The following is a 21,780-nucleotide window of genomic DNA, read 5'->3' as shown; positions in this document are numbered from 1 at the left end:
CCCGGAGAGGTGAGAGCTTAAGAGCAGTGTGCAGAGCATGGATGCCCATCAAAGGAACTCCGGCATGGGATGAGGCGGTGATGGACGAGGCAGAATGTAGGAGGATAGAAGATTTAAAGAATTCGTTACTTTAGTAACGAAAGGGGGGAAATGTAGGGGAGGACTGGTCCAAGACGACCCCCCTCGCCTGCACTTTCTCCCCAGGTAAGGACTATGGCTCTCTTGGGCGTCCCCTCATGCCACCCGGGCCCAGGTGGTGGAGGGCTCACCCACTGGAGACATTGCCCGCACGTATTAATTGCCCGCACGTATTAATTGCCCACACGTATTAAAATGTAGCTAGGCCTAGACACCATTTTGTCTGGTAAAGATGGTGTGAGCTCAGCGCACTGTAGCGCGGCCCCCACCCTTGGAGAGTTTCAGTCACCCTTGTTGCCGCAGCACCCTGGTAGATCCGCTGCGAGCCCGTTCCCACGAACCAGAAGGACATGAGCTAGTGTAATGCACTAACATTGTAACAGTTCACCTCCCGCAGTGTATCGTATCATCGCTCCCAGCATGACCCGGCCAGCAGGCCTAGGCAAAATGAAATGAACAGTAAAATGGTCGTCACAGGCCCGACAATCCTCGTATATTAATGTTGAGACTACTTGCAAAGGATGCTTTCCTCTCATAAAATCCCTTATATTATAAAAGCCTGTAAGATGTATAATTAAAAGAGATCATGCCCCCATGATATAAGCAATGATGAGCATATACCATTGCAGTTGGGTGCTAATAATGACGGAACGCACCAGGAATCTATTTGTTACGTATATTACTGAGAAACTTACACCCCATGGGCTCGCGCCATAACTGAACTAATGCTGCTAGAATACACGAGGAAATGAATGTAACCAGACTGTGGAACTCATGTGAAGGATGCGCAAGAAATGCACTTGTTATGTGTGTATGTCTAAGCTTCTTATGTGCCACCACCGTCACGTACAGTGGCGAGTCATTTCCTATGTATTCCACCAACCCGACTACTACCTCACTTACTGCAAATATATATGCATATAATTAAATACTGTAGCTGTTAAAACATAGTGTACGAATACGGTGTTCAGACTGGGTATAATCGAGACACATCCAGCAAAGTTGAAATGCATGTTTTAAAATGATTTGAATAAGTATTATAGAATGTTCAAATGTTTGATGTTTTTACCTAACTCAGCAACACACGAGGGAGATACCTTTGGGAAATACTTGCAAGGCCATTCCCCCTCCCACCCTGTGAAGGCTGCCAAAGGCATGAGAGCAGAGACCGCGCCGCGCTGCTTTACCTCCCCCAACCAGACTGGAGCCGCTTCAAAGATTTGTAACCCCCTCTGTAGCACCCAAGGCCACCACCCGCCACCTGCATTATTTACAGCACAGCAGTAAACCTCTGCCTGAACACACGCGCCCCCTCGTAAACCTCACAACCCACAGGACCACCTCAGACTTATGGCCCTGTGCAATCAAGACACCCAACACTTTGACAACACACAGCGGAACATCCATAACAACTTCTAACAAGGCAGAAAGACATGTACCGCCCGTGCCAGGCCCTGAAGCTTAGCCCCTCGACCTATGGCCCCGGTCAACAGGACACTGGTAACCATGCCCTGACGTATTGCCTCCAGTCCCCTCACAAGGTGCATTCCTCCTGTGTTGCATTAACCTGTTGTATAACCTATTGTAAGATTTACTGAAGAAGATAATGCTAAAAATGCTCGAATGACTGCGGTGTGCATGGCATAGGGCTAATAAGTCAGGAAGAGACATTCATCTCTGCCACTGGCCACGATGGCCCCACAACACCGCCTGGATGAACTCCGCCACCCGGCCAGGCCCAGCCCAACCCACGAGGCTGCCCAATGACGTCTTCCAGCCAAAGCCAACCACATCACAGCAGCACCTATAGTTAGTCGTCGCCACCCAATCCCCATGAACTTGTGCCCCCTATAGTGTGTAGGTTCTTATGACGTTTTTTGTAAATATATACGCCTGTCTTTGCTATTGTCAGACAGAGCGCTCTCGGAGTTTGCAGAGTTCTTTGCATGCCCTATTCTGATTGATAAACTCCCATTTACGCTCACCCGCACTCTGTCTTGGCCTTATTCCCATCTTGGGAGAGTCCTTCATTGTCTCTCATTGCGGGGAGGATCGTGCTGTTTGGGGACGCTTGCCTTCAACGTTGCAAAACTGCGTTAACATGTTCTTCATGCTTCAGATGGTCTTTAGAGTATATCAGTATGTCGTCCAGATATATTATTATTATTTTATTATTTATTTACTTGATTTAATCAAATTCATTGATGTTTACAAAACATTGTAGAAAAGAAGAAGACGAAAAGGAGATGAAGAAGACAAGGAGAGAGCGGAGAGAAGTGGAGTAGAAGAGGAGAAAAAAGAAAAAACATTTAGAAAGTAGAGGAGGAGAAGAGAAGGTAGATTAGATAAGATAAGTGGTCAGAAAAGGCAGCGCAGCAAAGAAGCTGTAGAACAATTTCAATTTCAGTTTCGGTTTCAAACCCGAACAGGGCGATTCTCAGAGACTCAGTATATTAGCATCTTTTCGAAACAAGTTTCTGCTGACTTAGTTTTGCTGTTTCACATTGCAAGACTACAAGATTTGAGTTTCTTAGGCTTCTGACCACGTTGACAATATAGATTTAAGCACTTGTGTTGTGGCAATAGTCCAGGTTGTTTTTTCCCCGCTCATCAGGCGGCTCAACCATACTTCCTCTTCCTTCGTGTAGGACGCCAACAGGTGTGGTAACAAAAATTTCTCGCCTGTCGCTCTTGTGGCCGGGCAGTTTAGTAACAGATGACGTATCGTTTCCATCTCTTGTTCATTTTTGCAAAAACGACATGTATTCCTAGTGCTTTGTCCTCTCAATTTTAGAATCTCATTTGTTGCCAGCAAGTTAAGGCGTGCTCTCAAAAACAGATTTCTGGCCGGTCTGCTAGGGAACTTGGCCAGATAGTTCGGCACCAAGTTCAGTTTGGTTTGATAGGCCGGGAGATGGCTGACTGATTTTGCCTTAGTAGCAATGTCCAAGGTTTTGATCCAATCAAGCTCAGCCATTCTCCTTTTTATTTTTTGCGGGTGACAAACCAGGTCTTTCTCAGACGACTGAATTTCTGACAGTTTTGTTTTGCATGCAGCTTCCCAGGTGTTTAGGACTTTGCAGCGCTCCGATGTAATTTCTGCGCGTATTATGCTGAGTAACTGAGAACAACCAGGGAGCAACGTTTTCCTATAGAGTGCCATTGCTTTGATCTCTGTGGTTCCTCCCAGAGATAAAAGACCTAACTCTCTTCTGATTAAAGGCATCGATGTAGTCTTTGGGAGACCTAGTACCTTACGCCAGAAAAGACCTTCTAGCTTCAACCAAAAGTTCACAGGAGTATGCGGCAGGGCTTCCGCTACGTAGGTGAGAGAAGGCACCACTTTTGCACGATAGAATTTGAGCACCGGAAGCAACGAGAAGCGTCCGAATTTGTTATCCAGAGCGCGTGCTTGGGCCGCCAGTTTAGTCGTTTTGGCCAACAGCGAACTTTGTAGAGTAGAGTTTATGCTTGAACAGTCGAATATTATTCCCAAGTATTTGAAGTTGTATACTTGTTCTAAGACACTCCCCTCCAAATACCAATGCAGTTTTTCTTTAGGTCGCTTCCTTTTTTCTAGGACCAGAATTTTTGTCTTTGATGCATTTATTTTGAGATCATTTCCTCTGATGTATGTTGCCAGATTATCTAACTGGCGCTGAAGGCCAATCTGCGTCATGTCCATTAGTATAAGGTCATCAGCGTAGAGAAGTCTTGTAGCTTTCTGGGATCCCATGGACGGTGGGAAAGAGCGAATGGCTAGTTCAGATTGTTTAAAGTCACCAAGATAGGCGATAAAGAGGGCTGGGACTAATGGACAGCCCTGTTTTACCCCTCTTTCCACAGGGATTTCTGCTGACAGGAGCCCGGCTTGATTTATCCTTACGCGTAGCTTACTGTCTTTGTGGAGCGCTTGAATAGGTTGAAGAATGTCTGTCGGACAATTCCAAAGACTCAGCTTTTTCCACAAGGTTGCTCGGTTTACCTGATTGAAAGCTTGCGCTAAATCGACAAACGCGAGGAAGACTCGAGGGCCCCCTCCAAGGACTTCGTCTTTCAAAGCGCTAAGGAACAGGATGTTAGTTGCCGTTCCATTGTCTTTCGTAAAACACGTTTGGAACGGGTCGACACACGCCGCTTGTTTAGCCCATTTCTGGAAATGTTGGAGAAGAAGAGACCCAAACACCTTGCCGATGGTATCAAGCAGCGCTATGGGGCGATAGTTTTTCGGGCCTTCCTTTTGGCCTTTTTTGTAGATTGGTACCACAATAGATGTGGTCCATGACGCTGGAATTTGCCTAGAGTGTTTGCAACGTTTCAAAATCTCACTAATTAGTGGTGCCCATTCTTTTACATTTTGTTTTAAGTCCAGATTAGTGATACCATCTGGACCCGGTGCTCTTGATGGTTTGAGCCTTAGGAGGACCATTGTTATTCCAGCTGTGTCACTCAAGTCAACCCAGGGCTTCAATTTGGTGTCAGGTTCCAGAGGGGTTTGTGCCCGTGGAGCCTGGAACAGGCTTTTGTAGAAGTTAGTCCACTCTGTTTCACTTATAGGGTTGATTTGACTTATTTCTAAAGGGATAGATGAGGACCTTAACAAGCCCCAAAACTCCCGTGGATGGTGTCCGCATACCAACTTTAACATTTTTTCTGCATCCTGTTGATACAGCTGAAGCCTGTAATGTCGAATCCAGGCTTTGTAAGCTTTCGTGATCTTCACTAGACAATCTTGAGTCTGTGGCGACGGATGCGTGGTAAACTTTCGTTTCGCTTGTCTCACAAGTCGCCTCTGCTCCACAAGTTCACGACTGTACTCATGTAAGTGTGGTTGATTTCTGCGTCCTAAACTGTTAGGTTTTCCTAGAAATGGTATCGATAAAGGTTGATAGTCTGACGCAGATGGTGCTTTCCGTCCACTGGAACCCATTCCTTTCCTTTGATAGTTATCTTTGATTTTTAATATTGAGGCCGCCGAAAGCTTTAGGCGGGTTTGCTGATTGTTTGTCTCTACTTGCGCAATCATGTGCAAGTTTTCCTTTGGGGCCGTTTTCCACTTTAACATCAGTAAGTTATGGTCACTGGTTGTGGACTTTAAGACATCGAACAAAATGGTTTGAGTTACCAGTTGTCTGCTTATAAAGATGTGATCTATGTCTGCTTTCGAGTTTCCTCGTTCCCAGGTCGGGGGTCTATTTTCACTGGGAAAAAGTGTCGTCCAGATATACAATGACGAAGAGGAACAGCATATCGGAGAACACCCGGTCCTTAAAACGTTGAATGACCACTAGGGCATTGGCAAGTTCGAAGGGCATAACCAAGTATTCAAAATGGCCAAAGGGTGTTGTAAAAGCTGTTTTCCATTCGTCACCTTCCCTTATACGGATCTGATGGTAGGCACCTCTAAGATCTAGTTTTGTGAACACTACAGCTCCTCTGGCGGCTTCCAAGATATCCGAGATTAGGGGTAATGGGTAGCGGTCCTTAAGGCTGCATTGATTAAGGCCATGATAATCTAGACAAGGCCTAAGCTCCTTGATATCTTTCCTGGGAACAAAAAACAATGAAGCTCCCGCCGGGGATTTGGAGGGTCGTATGGTACCGTTCTCCAAGTTGATATCCAGGTATTCTCGGAGGGCTCTTTTCTCAGGTTCTGATAGAATGAACATTCTTCCAAAAGGAATCACTGCTGAGGGTTCAGTATCAATAGCGCAGTCTTCAGGTCTGTGAGGGGGAAGGGCTTGATCTATGGCGGGCTGAAAATACATCTGTGTAAACCTGGTAGGCCCTGAGGACCTGGATGATATTCGAGACAGTGAAACCTTGCTGGTTCGCTTGCAATTCTTCTGAAGATCTTGACGAGGAATCTAGGGATAAACAGTGGGACATACAATGTTATGAACCAAGAAACAGGGATCCTGCTGCCCAGTTGATATAGGGGTTATGCTTCTGTAACAAGGGCATACCCAGAACCATTGGGTAATGGGCAGATCTTATGATGTCGAATTTGATCCTCTCTTGATGGTGGTTTATAGAAAGCAGGATCTCTTTGGTTTGAAGGGTTATGGGTCCTGAAGAGAGAGGTCTTCCATCGATAGCCTCTACAGGTTGCATGATGTCTCGAGTTCTGTATGGAATGTTATGGGTAGTGACCCAATCATGATCTATGAATGTCCCCATGGCCCCACAATCCACTAATGCCAAAATGGGATAAGATTCTTTCTTGGAAGGCGATAGAAAGGCCTGTAGGATCACAAGGTTGTTCTGTCCAGGAGAGTTCAAGGATGGAATAGATCTGGAGCAAATATCTCTCTCCCGAAGCTAGGATCGGGAGCTGGCGTTTCCCGAACGCCTTGGAGGGGCAATAGGACACTCTCTCACAAGGTGTTTATCAGAGGTACAGTACATGCATAGATGATGTGAATCCGCCGCATCCTTTCTTGCAGGGTTATGGGTCCGCGGAAGGCCCCAAGTTGCATGGGTTCTGGGTCCGTGCTCGGGGAAGATGCAGGCTCAGGTCTAGAGGGATGTTCTGTAGAGCCCTTTTGATAGGGTATTTTAATCTTTTTCTTCTCTGCCTTTCTTTCATGGATACGAAAGTCGATCTGTAAGGAAAGATCCATGAGAGCCTGGAAGGAACTTGGGTGAGCTACCCTGGCTAGCTCGTCTTTTATCTCTTCATTCAATCCTCTTCGAAAGAGGGTGAAACAGGCCTCAGGGAACCAGTCTGCTTCCTTAGCAAGTTGTTTAAAGCGGCTCACATAGGTAAGCATATTCGGGGATCCTTTTTGAAAAGTCCAATAAACGTTCTTGGGCACTGAAAACCTGCTCTCGGCGATCAAACATGGTCTTTAGCGCCTACACGAAACCATCATAGTCATCCAGGAGGGCATCACCTAAATTAACTAAGGACATTGCCCAGGTCAAGGCATTCCCAGAGAGATGTGAAATCATAAAGCCCACCTTTGCCCTGGGGGTGGAGAGGTAGTAGGGCTTAAAGGTGAAGTGCACTAGACATGAATCGAGGAAGGTACAAAGGGTCTTTGAAGAGCCATCATATTTATCCACTACTCCGCCCAACAACACACTTTCCTTGGTTGCGGAGTCATGTGACAGGACCAGTTGTTTCAATCCTGTTTTTTTCGGCTTTAAGATTTTGGACTTCTGTTGTTTACTCCTGCATGCCACGCATGAGGTCTTGAACTGCAGCCTCCATTTCCATGACTGTATCAATTTGTTGGCGTCTCAATCTGTCACAGGTTTCCCCCCTTCTCACCTGTCTGTATTGTTTGCTCGTGATCTTTGAAGATGTCTTCTTTTGCACTGTTTGGGATTTATGTAACCTGGTGCGTGGGTCCTCGGTTTCCAGCGTGCGGCTCGTGACCCAGCTCCAGGAAGCGTTCAGATGTCTGGGAAGAAGTCAAGGAAATGGCGAGTTTTGCACTCGGGAAGCGAATGCAATGGAAATCCAGGATATGCAAGGTTAGGAAAAAAGGAAAGGATGAAGGAGAGGGATTCAGGGGACCGGGAACCAGGAATCAGAAGTAATCGTTGAACGAACTCTGGCAACACACGTCTGACTACTGCAAGCGGTAGCGTTGAGACGCACAGGGCTGCGGGGGCGTGTCTGCTTTGTAGAACGTAGAGCGTACAACGCGGAGACTGGCAAACAGCGTTCCGTGTTTAGCGGCCATGTTGGGAGTACTGCTGAGTTCAGTCCCCTATGGGTCAGGGACCAGGAAGTCCAGAAGGGACGTGTACGGTGGTTCCTGACAACGTCTCATTGTTAAAACCTGTAAACCCTGGCACTCAGATGCAAGTTCCTCAGGCACCAATTGTGGTCGAAGGAGAAGAACCTGAATACAAAGTAAAACGTATCCTGGACTCTAAAATCGTAAAGAAGACCCTGTACTATCTGATAGACTGGAAAGGGTATGGACCCCAAGATAGGTATGGGAGCCTAGTGAAAACATCCATGCCCCTCGATTACTATGCAAATTCCATCGAGATAACCCTACCAAACCAGGGGCAGGAAGTATACCGTTAGGAGGAGCCTTGAGGGGGAAGACTGTCATATATACTGGAGAGCAGGCAGGGGCAAGATGGGTTAGAGCCTGACAGACTAGATAAGCCTCGCAGGCATCCATCACTCCTTTTCCACTCTCTCACCATCAGGGACATATTACAATTGGCCCCGGCCCCCTTGGGGGAATTGATTGGTTAAGCCACACTTCCTGTTCACCTCAGATGGCCCCTGGCAGTCTTTCCATGAACCTAGAAGCACGCTCTAGCCTCTGGGCGTGGTTGGCTATATAAGCCACACCCAAAGGCAGACCCATGCTTCGTGTTGCATTCTGTAGCTTCAAGCAACACCCTCACCGCGATCTTCGAACTTCACCTACCTTGGCTTCCGCTCCGGAATCTCTGCAAGCACGTTCCTGAACTCTGCACCTAAGAGAAAAGGAAATACAAAAAAGATAATACCTGTAAGTGCTTGTGCTTAGACCTGATTTCTGGCTCGTACTTGGAAGCGCACACGCAAGCTTCAGCACCACTTACCCGATCTTCTTGGGAACTCCAGAGCAGCATTCTGGGTTCTCACGAACGTCCTCTCTCAGCGAACTCTTCTGAAGAAACCTGTGGCGAGAGAACAAGAATTAGATTTGCATCGACAACATTTTCCTTGCGCGCGCAACTCGCTATGATCAAAGAAAACTCTGTGACAACTTGGAGTAGCCAGAAAACTTACCTACAGACTCTCACCTGTTCACGAGCTGAGAACAGCATTAAATCCAGTGAAGCAACTGGAATCCGAACTTACCTGCAAACAGCACCAGATCCAGCGAAGCAACTGGAATCGGAACTTACCTGCAACAGCACCAGATCCAGTGAAGCGACTGGAAATCCGAACTTACCTGCAACATCTCCGCTGGGTGAAGAACACAGTGAGTGGCAGTACAGAGACACCAGACCCTGGGTCAAGTGGAGCAACTGATCTGTGGGTTTCAGAGACACAGCGCCCCTGCCTAGTTCAGGATGGAGAGTTCGCCTAATCAATCCCTCAGGTGAGCCAAACTCCTAACATTCCACCATCACAGCACACTACAAGGGAAGGGAGAAAGAGGGCTCTGGGTCCAAATCCTGGTATGCTAAGCCTCTTACCTCTCTATTTGGCAGGTACCTGCAGTCCAACGCTACTAGTCCTGAGAAATCAGCGAAGGGGTCCCGAAGGCTTCATCGCTCCCACAGAGACCCAGGTGAGTGTGACAGTGAGCCACTGATACCTGACATGGGGCAACTTGAGATCGCTGGACTGGGTGAGTCACTCACACCTGACATGCGGCAACTTCAGATCTCTAGACAGGCTGAGGTGCTCCCTCCTGACCTGGGGCAACTTGAGATCTCTGGACTGGGCAAGCTACTCACACCTGACATGGGGCAACTTGCGATCTCTGGTCTGGTTGAGCCACTCTCTTCTGACATGGGGCAACTTGAGATTGCTGGACTGTTCCAGCCACTCACACCTGACATGGGACAACCTGAGATTTCTAGACTAGCTGAGCCACTCAATCCTAACATGGGTCAACTTGAAATCTCTAGACTGGCTGAGCTACTCACTCCTGACATGAAGCAACTGGAGATCTCTGGACTGGGCAAGCCAATCACCCTTGAGATATGGCAAATTGAGATTTCTGGATTGGCTGAGCCACTCACACCTGACACAGGCAATTTAAGATCTCTAGACTGGATGAGCCGCTCACACCTGACATGAGGCAACTTGAGGTCTCTGGACTGGATGAGTTACTCACTCCTGACATGGGGCAACTTGTGATCTCTAGACAAGCTGAGCTACTCACACCTTACATGGGGCAACTTGAGATCTCTAGATTGACTGAGCCACTCACTCCTGACATGGGTCAGCTTGAGATCTCTATATTGGACGAGCTACATACACCTGACATGGGGCAACCTGAGATCTCTGGATTGGGTGAGACACTTGCACCTGACATGTGGCAACTTGAGATCTCTAGATTGGCTGAGCCACTCACTCCTGACATGGGGCAACTTGAGATCTCTGGATTGGGTGAGCCACTCACTCCTGACATGTGGCAACTTGAGATCTCTGGACTGGGAGAGCTACTCACATCTACCATGGGCCAACTTGGGATCTCTAGACTGGGCGAGCCACTCACTCCTGACTTGGGGCAACTTGAGATCTCTGGATTGGGCGAGCCACTCACTCCTGACATGGGGCAACTTGAGATCTCTGGACTGGGAGAGCCACTCACACTGAAATGGGGCAACTTGAGATTTCTGGACTGACTGAGTCACTCACACCTGACATGCAGCAACTTCAGATCTCTATACAGGCTGAGGTACTCACTCCTGACATGAGGCAACTTGAGATCTCTGGACTGGATGAGTTACTCACCCCCAACATGGGGCAACTTGTGATGTCTAAACTGGCTGAGCTACTCACACCTGATGTGGGGCAACTTGAGATCTCTAGACTGGACAGTTACTCACACCTGACATGGGGCAACTTGAGGTGTCTGGACTGGCTGAGCTACTCACACCTGACAAACAACTTGAGATCTCTGGACTGGGCGAGCAACTCACTCCTGAAATGGGGCAACTTGAGATCTTTGGACTGAATGAGCCACTCACACCTGACATGAGGGCAACTTGAGATCTCTAGACTGGACGAGCCACTCAATCCTGACATGATGCAACTCGAGATCTCTGGACTGGATGAGACACTCAAACCTGACATGGGGCAACGTGAGATCTGTAGACTGAACGAGCCACTAACACCTGACATGGAAGAAGTTAATTCCTTGGGTTGGCAGACTTACTTGCACATGACGCAGAACAAAGTGAAAGATTTACTGTAGCCATTGCCTTATCCAAAGTTTAATTTAATTTAATATTTTATGTGATTTAGTTAAAATAAATTACACTTTACACATATTATGCAAATATAAAACACAAAACAAAACAGTATCATAATATCCATCACATCTTAACTTATCCAAAGTGGCATTCAGTCATGAAAGCTGGTGAGATAGGTCAGTGAGTAAACTCCTTGCTCCCGGGGAGACCCGAGTTTAACCTGGTGGTTATAGTTAATGTTAATGTTAAAGGTCATTTGTACCGCGCACTATCACCACCGGAGTGGTCCCCTGGCGCTCTGGCGGCTCTGAAAGAGGGAGGGAGAGGTGGGTTAGTGGGTGGAGGCTGGAAAAGTGCAAGATTGCAGTGATGTGCTGTTGGCAGCCTCAGCCCGGTGGTTCCATCGGCTGAGCCTGGGGTGTATGCGGCCGGTAGTCGTCGTGTGCTGATGTGCGAGTCTATGTGTGTTTTTTGTTTTGTTGTTGCAGTGTAGTGAAGTTCGTGCGGTTTGCAGTGCTGGAGGTTTGTGGTTGTATTTGGTTTGGAGTTTGAGAGGTGTATGCAGAGAAGGAAATTGTTAGTGGTATTCGTTAGTTGGTATCTCTATCCTGGATTGAACCGGTTGGGCTCGTGTAATCTTACACGCCAGGATGCTTGTACACCCTGTGCCTCAGGAGGTACGTGCCCGTATTTTGCATTCAAGGCCGATTTAGCTGTCCCCTCCGCCCGCTCCCTTAATAACTTTGCATGCTCCTCACCCCCCCCACATGACTAGCGCAGCTGCTAGTGTCCATACTTCCGATTGTGTGGTGATTGGTGGTATCTCGTCTGTTCCACAGCCCCGTGGTACCTAGTTGTGACTGTACGGGCGGTGGGGGATGGTAAGGGTTGGCTGGAGTTGTTGCCTCAGCCTCCCTGGGTCTCGCAGGTGGACCCCTGTGTCCAGCGTCAGCTCTACTGGTGCTCAGAGTACTTCTGTCGGTTCTAGGGGTTTGTCAATGTCCTTTTTTGTTGAGTCATTTGTCTTATTGTTGTTTCGGCTTTAGTCCCTGGCGTTGAAGAGCCAGGTTTTTAGTAATTTTCTGAATTTAAGGTGATCTTTGGTGTTCCTTATTACTTTTGGGATGTTGTTACAGGTTTTCGCGTCTAAGTGGTAGAACGCGGTGCCTCCGAGTTTCTTCTTGATGTAAGGTTTTTGTTCCAGTCGGATTTCGTTGGTTGACCTGAGCGGTCTCGTTGGCTTGTAGATTGTTATTTTCTTTTGTAGGAATTCTGCTCCTTGTCCGCAGACTGCCCGGTGCGTTATGCATTGTTTTGAAGATGATACGCTGTTTTACTGGGAGCCAGTGTAGTGTTTTTAGGGCCGGGGTGATGTGGTCTCTTCTGGATAGTTTGAGGAGTAGTCTGGCTGCTGTGTTTTGGATCCGTTGTAGCTTCTTCAGTAGGTATTCCGGTATACCGAGGTAGAGGCTGTTTGCATAGTCGATACTTGACATGATGAGGCCGACGATAGTGAGTGTTTTGTGTGTGAAGGAGAGGAAAGGTAGTATTTTTCTTGCCGTGTGGAGGAGGAAGAAGCATTTCTTGACTGTTGCGTTTATTTGCGGTTCTAAGGTTAGGGTGTTGTCCATCAGGACTCCCAGATTTTTTACTACCTTAGATGGTGATGGCGCAGATCCCATTTCCGTTGGCCACGGGATGGCGGTTTCCTTCTTCTTGGTCTTTGGATATGATCATGATTTCGGTTTTTCCTGGGTTGATTTTCAGGTTGTTGGCATTCATCCAGTTGAAGACTTCTTTTAGACAGTCAGTTAAGTTTGAATGATTGGCTTGGGTGTCTTCGGTCTTGTAGATGATTTGAGTGTCGTCTGCGTAGTTGTAGCATTTGATGTTGTGTTTCTTGAAGATTCTGATTACTGGGGTTTGGTAGATGTTGAAGTACAGTGGTGATAGGGAGGATCCTTGTGGTACTCCACAGTCGTTGACTCGTGGGGTGGATTTGAAGCGTTTGATCCAGACGGTTTCAGTTCTGTCTGCTAGGAATGATTTAGTCCAGCGTAGCACTGTGTCTGTTATGCCTATGTCTTCTAGTCTTTTGGTTAGGGTGTCATGGCTAACTGTGTCGAAGGCTGCGGAGAGGTCGAGGATAAGGGCAGATGTTGTGTTGGAGTCTGCGTTTGCTTTTAGGTCATCCCAGATGGATAGTAGTGCTGTTTCTGTACCTCTTGTGGGTCTGAAGCCGACTTGAGCTTGATCTAGCAGGTGGTGTTCTTCAATGTATTCTTGGGTTAGTTTGTATACGTAGGTTTCAAGGAGTTTGGCTGGGTAGGGGATGTTGGAGATTGGTCTGTAGTTGGAGAGGTCATCTACGTCCACGCTTATGTTTTTCAGAAGTGGTTTCATGTAAGTCGATTTGAAGATCCTTGGTACTGTTCCTGTCACCAGTGATAGATTTAGAAGGTTTCTGAAGTATTCTGCTGGTGTTCCTTGTCCGAGGATTGATTTCTAGATGTCCGGGGGACAGGGATCCATCGGTGAGCCCGCTTTCTTGCTGTGTTTTACCAGCATTGCGAATGCCTCTGCTGATATTTCAGGGTAGTTATTGAGTTTGTGCTGCGGTTCTGATTTAGGTTCATTTGGTTGTATGTCGCTGCTGGTTGGTCTCTGTTGGATGGTTTGTCGGATGTCATTGATTTTCTTTTTGAAGTGGTCTGCAAGGTTGTTGCATAGTTTCTCCGAGGGGGTTGGGGTGTTATCACAGCCTGGTGGGTTTCTCATTTCTTTAATGATATGGAACATTTCTTTTTGTGTGTTGGTGGCATTTGTGATTCTGTCATCATAATGCCTTCTCTTTGCCTTTTGAATTTCCTTCTTGTATGCGCACATTTGCTTCTGGAACATTGTTTTTCTGTCTGGGTTGTAATCTTTCCTCCATTCCATTTCCATCTTTTTGTTTTCTTTTTTCATGGTGCTTAGTAGTGGGGTAAACCATTTTGCCATTGCTCTCTTTTTTGATGGTGTGAATGGTTTTTCTGGGGCCATCTTGTCAATTGTATCTGCAATCCATTTGTGTAATATCTCAGCTTTCCCGTCTAGGTCAGCTAGGTCTAGTTCTGTTGTTGAGGGCTTGGTTAATTCCAGTTGTTCGAATAGGTTGCCTTTTTTGACGTCTTTCCAGTTTCTTTTTGTGGTGGCTGTGAGTTTGGGAGGTTGAATGTAGATTTGAGTTGGCAGAGTGATTACGAATGGGATGATGAGATGGTCGCTCCACAGTATTTGTATTGGCGGTGCCGTGGTGATGAGTTTTTCCTCTGCAAATATTGCATCCAGGGTGTGTCCTGCCGAGTGAGTTGCCCCTTTTACTAGTTGTCGTAGTTTCATGGTGGCGAGTTGTTCAATCAGTGAGTTTTGGGAGTTGGCATGACTGTCTTCGAACCAGATGTTGAAGTCCCCCAGTATGATTAGGTGTTCGTGGTTGATGGCTATGTTGGTTATGGCTTCTATGAAGTTGTCGACGAAGAATGCATCATAAGTTGGGGGTCTGTACACCAGGATGAATGTGATGTTGGTTTTTGGGCTAGCTGTTAGGTGTATGACCATGGACTCGCAGTTGGGGATGTTGAGTGGTTCGTCTGTTCTTATTTTCAGCTGCTCTTTAAATGCTATTGCGATGCCTCCTCCTTTTTTGTTTTTCCTGTTTATTTGTAGGCATTTAAAGTTTGCTGGAAGGCAGCTTTGGAGTGTGATTTTGTAGTTGTCGTCCAGCCAGGTTTCTGTGATGAAGAGGATGTCGATGCCGTTGTCGTCGAGTAGGTCGAAGATCTCTGTAGAGTGTTTTGACATGGATCTTGCATTTATTAGATTGCAGTGGAGTTTAGAGGTGTAGCTTGGTTTGCCTTTTTTTGTTAGGGTCGTTTTCTGATCTTGTTCAGGAGCAGGTTTCAGGTTGTCGGCGTCCTCGAGTAGTTCTTCTAGGTTTAGTCTAGGGTTTTTGTTTTCATCTGGTTCGTCTTCCAGGGGACGTGGTTGTGGGTTCTTCTTGCTTTGGTGATGTATGGTGTTATTGCTTCAGTTGTGTGCTTGTTGTATCTGGTGGGGTTTGTCCTTCTTTGTGATGTTGGTAGGTTGTTCAGTGTAGTTGGTTTTGGCGTTGCGTTGGTTCGATCTGGTGAGCAGGTCTCAGCGAGGTATGGAGTTAGGTAAAGGGATTTGTCTTTTCTTTCAGTGTTGGTCCGATCTTTGAACCTGTCTGTGGGGATGTGTTCTGTTGTTGCGGTTCTTAGTTGAAGTTTCGGGGTGTTTGTTCTTTCTTCTCTTCTTTCCCTCTGGGTGGGTCGTTTGCGCTGCATTGTACGATTCCGAGTTGTTTTAGTCTAGTTGTTGTCTCGGTCGGGGTATAAGGGTGGAGTTAAGGGTTGTATAGTTATATAGTTGGGTTTTAACAGTGGCTCTCTTTAGTCTCCGTCTCCCTTAGCGGCAATGAAATTTGGGTACGGCGGCCCTGCTAGGTTTGAGACACCTGTATAGTGGGAGAGAGGCCTGTCAAAGCAGTCTGGAGAACAGACAATGCAGTTTGGGTACGGCGGCCCTGCTATCAATGCAGTTTGGAGAACAGACAATGCAATTTAGGCACGGCGGCCCTGCTAGGTTTGAGACACCTGTATAGTGGGGGAGAGGCCTATCAGTGCAGTTTGGAGAACAGACAATACAATTTGGGCACGGCGGCCCTGCTAAGTTTGAGACACCTGTATAGTGGGAGAGAGGCCCGTCAATGCAGTTTGGGTATGGCGGCCCCGCTAAGTTTGAGACACCTGTATAGTGGGAGAGAGGTCTATTAATGCAGTTTGGAGAACAGACAATGCAGTTTGGGTACGGCGGCCCTGCTATCAATGCAGTTTGGAGAACAGACAATGCAATTTAGGCACGGCGGCCCTGCTAGGTTTGAGACACCTGTATAGTGGGGGAGAGGCCTATCAATGCAGTTTGGAGAACAGACAATGCAATTTGGGCACGGCGGCCCTGCTAAGTTTGAGACACCTGTATAGTGGGAGAGAAGCCTATGAGTGCAGTTTGGAGAACCAACAATGCAATTTGGGCACGGCGGCCCTGCTATCAATGCAGTTTGGAGAACCGACAATGCAATTTGGGCACGGCGGCCCTGCTATCAATGCAGTTTGGAGAACAGACAATGCAATTTGGGCACGGCGGCCCTGCTATCAATGCAGTTTGGAGAACAGACAATGCAATTTGGGCACGGCGGCCCTGTTAAGTTTGAGACACCTGTATAGTGGGAGAGAAGCCTATCAGTGCAGTTTGGAGAACAGACAATGCAATTTGGGCACGGCGGCCCTGCTATCAATGCAGTTTGGAGAATAGACAATGCAATTTGGGCACGGCGGCCCTGCTAAGTTTGAGACAACTGTATAGTGGGAGAGAGGCCTATCAATGCGGTTTGGAGAACAGACAATGCAATTTGGGCACGGCGGCCCTGCTAAGTTTGAGACAACTGTATAGTGGGAGAGAGGCCTATCAATGCGGTTTGGAGAACAGACAATGCAATTTGGGCACGGTGGCCCTGCTAAGTTTGAGACAACTGTATAGTGGGAGAGAGGTCTATCAATGCAGTCTGGAGAACAGACAATGCAATTTGGGCATGGTGGCCCTGCTATCAATGCAGTTTGGAGAACAGACAATGCAATTTGGGCACGGCAGCCCTGCTAAGTTTGAGACACCTGTATAGTCGGAGAGAAGCCTATCAGTGCAGTTTGGAGAACAGACAATGCAATTTGGGCACGGCGGCCCTGCTATCAATGCAGTTTGGAGAACAGACAATTCAATTTGGGCACGGCGGCCCTGCTATCTATGCAGTTTGGAGAACAGACAATGCAATTTGGGCACGGTGGCCCTGCTAAGTTTGAGACACCTGTATAGTGGGAGAGAGGCCCATCAATGCAGTTTGGAGAACAGACGATACAATTTGGGCACGGCGGCCCTGCTATCAATGCAGTATGGAGAACAGACAATGCAATTTGGGCACGGCAGTCCTGCTATCAATGCAGTTTGGAGAACAGACAATGCAATTTGGGCACGGCGGCCCTGCTAAGTTTGAGACACCTGTATAGTGGGAGAGAAGCCTATCAGTGCAGTTTGTAGAACAGACAATGCAATTTGGGCACGGCGGCCCTGCTATCAATGCAGTTTGGTGCGACCAGGTTAGGTATCTAGTGTAAAGCTGTACCTCTCCCAACCCCGGCCCATAGGTTCGAATCACGGAGGTGCCGACAGATTTTAATCGTCCAATTGCAATCAAATGAGCTTTTGATTGGAGGTAATGATGTCAGCTGTTCTTTGCAGTGCATGGAAGCTGAACGTTTGTGGCAGGGAGCGTTATATTGATACTGCATTCTTATTATTGGGCAGGGTTGGCGTCTGCCACCCCTTCCTGGTATCATTGTAGGTCTGGCTGAAAGCACTCCCTCTGCTTACCGTGCACAGCCAGGAAACGGGCCAGCACCCTGCCCCACCCTGTTACTCAGCGACCACTGAGGCCAAGCAGTGATTTCAGGGGTGTGCTTCCCTGGCTTTATACACACACGGCACCGTCCAACGGGTTTCACACGGCATCGTCCTACTCAGGGGAGGAGAGGAGCGTCTGTCTGAGTCCCTCACAACGACCCCCAGGTCTGTTGCCAGGAAGGTCTTTACACGGCGAACTCCACACACATGGCAGGTCAGTGGCCCAGGGGAGAAGATGTGAGCTTATAGGGAGGTGGTCTACTAGATGTGCGGCTTGGTGGAAAGGGAAGTTGTGCCCTAGTGGAGATGTGCCCTAGTGGAGAGGTGCTCCAGTGGGGACCCACCCTAGTGGGGATGTGCCCTAGTGGAGATGTGCTTTAGTAGTGATGTGGCGTGCTGGAGATGTGCTCTGGTGGTGATGTGCTCTGGTGGAGATGTGCCCTAGTGGAGATGCACCCTAGTGGAGATGTGCCCGAGTGGAGATGTGCCCTAGTGGAGATGCAACCTAGGGGAGAGGTGCTCTAGTGGAGATGTGCTGTAGTAGAGATGTCAACATTGTAAATGCGCCCTAGTGGAGATGTGCTCCAGTGGGGATTCACCCTAGTGGGGATGTGCTCTGATAGGGATGTGAGCTACTGGATATGTGCTTTTGTGATGTGGCGTGCCGGAGATGTACTCTGGTGGTGATGTGCTTTAGTAGTGATGTGGCGTGCTGGAGATGTACTCTGGTGGTGATGTGCTCTGGTGGAGAGGCACCATAGTGAAGATGTGCTCCAGTGCGGATGCACCCTAGTGGAGATATGCTCCAGTGGGATGCACCCTAGTGGAGATGCACCCTAGTGGATATGCGCCCTAGTGGAGATGCACCCTAGTGGAGATGTGCTCTGGTGGGGATGCACTTGAGTGGAGAGGTGCCCTAGTGGAGAGGTGCTCCAGTGGGGACCCACCCTAGTGGGTATGTGCCCTAGTGGAGATGTGCTTTAGTAGTGATGTGGCGTGCTGGAGATGTGCTCTGGTGGTGATGTGCTCTTGTGGAGATGCACCCTAGTGGAGATGTGCCCTAGTGGAGATGTGCTTTAGTAGTGATGTGGCGTGCTGGAGATAAGCTCTGGTGGTGTTGTGCTCTGGTGGAGATGTGCCCTAGTGGAGATGCACCCTAGTGGAGATGCAACCTAGGGGAGAGGTGCTCTAGTGGAGATGTGCTGTAGTAGAGATGTCAACATTGTAAATGCGCCCTAGTGGAGATGTGCTCCAGTGGGGATTCACCCTAGTGGGGATGTGCTCTGATAGGGATGTGAGCTACTGGATATGTGCTTTTGTGATGTGGCGTGCTGGAGATGTACTCTGGTGGTGATGTGCTTTAGTAGTGATGTGGCGTGCTGGAGATGTACTCTGGTGGTGATGTGCTCTGGTGGAGAGGCACCATAGTGAAGATGTGCTCCAGTGCGGATGCACCCTAGTGGAGATATGCTCCAGTGGGATGCACCCTAGTGGAGATGCACCCTAGTGGATATGCGCCCTAGTGGAGATGCACCCTAGTGGAGATGTGCTCTGGTGGGGATGCACTTGAGTGGAGAGGTGCCCTAGTGGAGAGGTGCTCCAGTGGGGACCCACCCTAGTGGGTATGTGCCCTAGTGGAGATGTGCTTTAGTAGTGATGTGGCGTGCTGGAGATGTGCTCTGGTGGTGATGTGCTCTTGTGGAGATGCACCCTAGTGGAGATGTGCCCTAGTGGAGATGTGCTTTAGTAGTGATGTGGCGTGCTGGAGATAAGCTCTGATGGTGTTGTGCTCTGGTGGAAGTGTGCCCTAGTGGAGATGTGCTTTAGTAGTGATGTGGCGTGCTGGAGATGTGCTCTGGTGGTGTTGTGCTCTGGTGGAGATGTGCCCTAGTGGAGATGCACCCTAGTGGAGATGTGCCCTAGTGGAGATGTGCCCTAGTGGCGATGCAACCTAGGGGAGAGGTGCTCTAGTGGAGATGTGCTGTAGTAGAGATGTCAACATTGTAAATGTGCCCAGGTGGAGATGTGTGCTTGTGGAGGGGTGTCCTAGTGAAGAGGTGTGCTGGTGGTGATGCACTTGAGTGGAGATGTGCCCTAGTGGAGATGTGCTTTAGTAGTGATGTACTTTAGTAGTGATGTGGTGTGCTGGAGATGTGCTCTGGTGGAGATGCACCCTAGTGGAGATGTGCTTTAGTAGTGATGTGGTGTGCTGGAGATGTGCTCTGGTGGAGATGCACCCTAGTGGAGATGTGCTTTAGTAGTGATGTCGTGTGCTGGAGATGTGCTCTGGTGGAGATGCACCCTAGTGAAGATGTGCTCCAGTGGAGATGCACCCTAGTGGGGATGTGCTCTGGTGGAAATGTGCCCTAGTGGAGAGGTGCCCTAGTGGGGATGTGCTTTGGCAGTGATTTGGTATGCTGGAGATGTGCTCTGGTGGTGATGTGCTCTGGTGGAGATGCACCCTAGTGGAGATGTGCTCCAGTGGGGATTCACCCTAGTGGGGATGTGCTCTGATAGGGATGTGAGCTACTGGATATGTGCTTTTGTGATGTGGCGTGCTGGAGATGTACTCTGGTGGTGATGTGCTTTAGTAGTGATGTGGTGTGCTGGAGATGTCCTCTGGTGGAGATGCACCCTAGTGGAGATGTGCTTTAGTAGTGATGTGGTGTGCTGGAGGTGTGCTCTGGTGGAGATGCACCCTAGTGGAGATGTGCTTTAGTAGTGATGTGGTGTGCTGGGGATGTGCTCTGGTGGAGATGCACCCTAGTGGAGATGTGCTTTAGTAGTGATGTGGTGTGCTGGAGATGTGCTCTGGTGGAGATGCACCCTAGTGAAGATGTGCTCCAGTGGAGATGCACCCTAGTGGGGATGTGCTCTGGTGGAAATATGCCCTAGTGGAGATGTGCTCCAGTGGGGATTCACCCTAGTGGGGATGTGCTCTGATAGGGATGTGAGCTACTGGATATATGCTTTTGTGATGTGGCGTGCTGGAGATGTACTCTGGTGGTGATGTGCTCTGGTGGAGAGGCACCATAGTGAAGATGTGCTCCAGTGCGGATGCACCCTAGTGGAGATATGCTCCAGTGGGATGCACCCTAGTGGAGATGCACCCTAGTGGATATGCGCCCTAGTGGAGATGCACCCTAGTGGAGATGTGCTCTGGTGGGGATGCACTTGAGTGGAGAGGTGCCCTAGTGGAGAGGTGCTCCAGTGGGGACCCACCCTAGTGGGTATGTGCCCTAGTGGAGATGTGCTTTAGTAGTGATGTGGCGTGCTGGAGATGTGCTCTGGTGGTGATGTGCTCTTGTGGAGATGCACCCTAGTGGAGATGTGCCCTAGTGGAGATGTGCTTTAGTAGTGATGTGGCGTGCTGGAGATAAGCTCTGGTGGTGTTGTGCTCTGGTGGAAGTGTGCCCTAGTGGAGATGTGCTTTAGTAGTGATGTGGCGTGCTGGAGATGTGCTCTGGTGGTGTTGTGCTCTGGTGGAGATGTGCCCTAGTGGAGATGCACCCTAGTGGAGATGTGCCCTAGTGGAGATGCGCCCTAGTGGAGATGCAACCTAGGGGAGAGGTGCTCTAGTGGAGATGTGCTGTAGTAGAGATGTCAACATTGTAAATGTGCCCAGGTGGAGATGTGTGCTTGTGGAGGGGTGTCCTAGTGAAGAGGTGTGCTGGTGGTGATGCACTTGAGTGGAGATGTGCCCTAGTGGAGATGTGCTTTAGTAGTGATGTGCTTTAGTAGTGATGTGGTGTGCTGGAGATGTGCTCTGGTGGAGATGCACCCTAGTGGAGATGTGCTTTAGTAGTGATGTGGTGTGCTGGAGATGTGCTCTGGTGGAGATGCACCCTAGCGGAGATGGGCTTTAGTAGTGATGTGGTGTGCTGGAGTTGTGCTCTGGTGGAGATGCACCCTAGTGAAGATGTGCTCCAGTGGAGATGCACCCTAGTGGGGATGTGCTCTGGTGGAAATGTGCCCTAGTGGAGAGATGCCGTAGTGGAGATGTGCTTTGGCAGTGATTTGGTATGCTGGAGATGTGCTCTGGTGGTGATGTGCTCTGGTGGAGATGCACCCTAGTGGAGATGTGCTCCAGTGGGGATTCACCCTAGTGGGGATGTGCTCTGATAGGGATGTGAGCTACTGGATATGTGCTTTTGTGATGTGGCGTGCTGGAGATGTACTCTGGTGGTGATGTGCTCTGGTGGAGAGGCACCATAGTGAAGATGTGCTCCAGTG

The sequence above is a fragment of the Ambystoma mexicanum genome, chromosome 4q, assembly GCF_040938575.1.
Source record: "Ambystoma mexicanum isolate Mex_15411 chromosome 4q, UKY_AmexF1_1, whole genome shotgun sequence".
Taxonomy (NCBI): Eukaryota; Metazoa; Chordata; class Amphibia; order Caudata; family Ambystomatidae; genus Ambystoma; species Ambystoma mexicanum.
Note: the sequence above shows the minus strand (reverse complement) of the source record.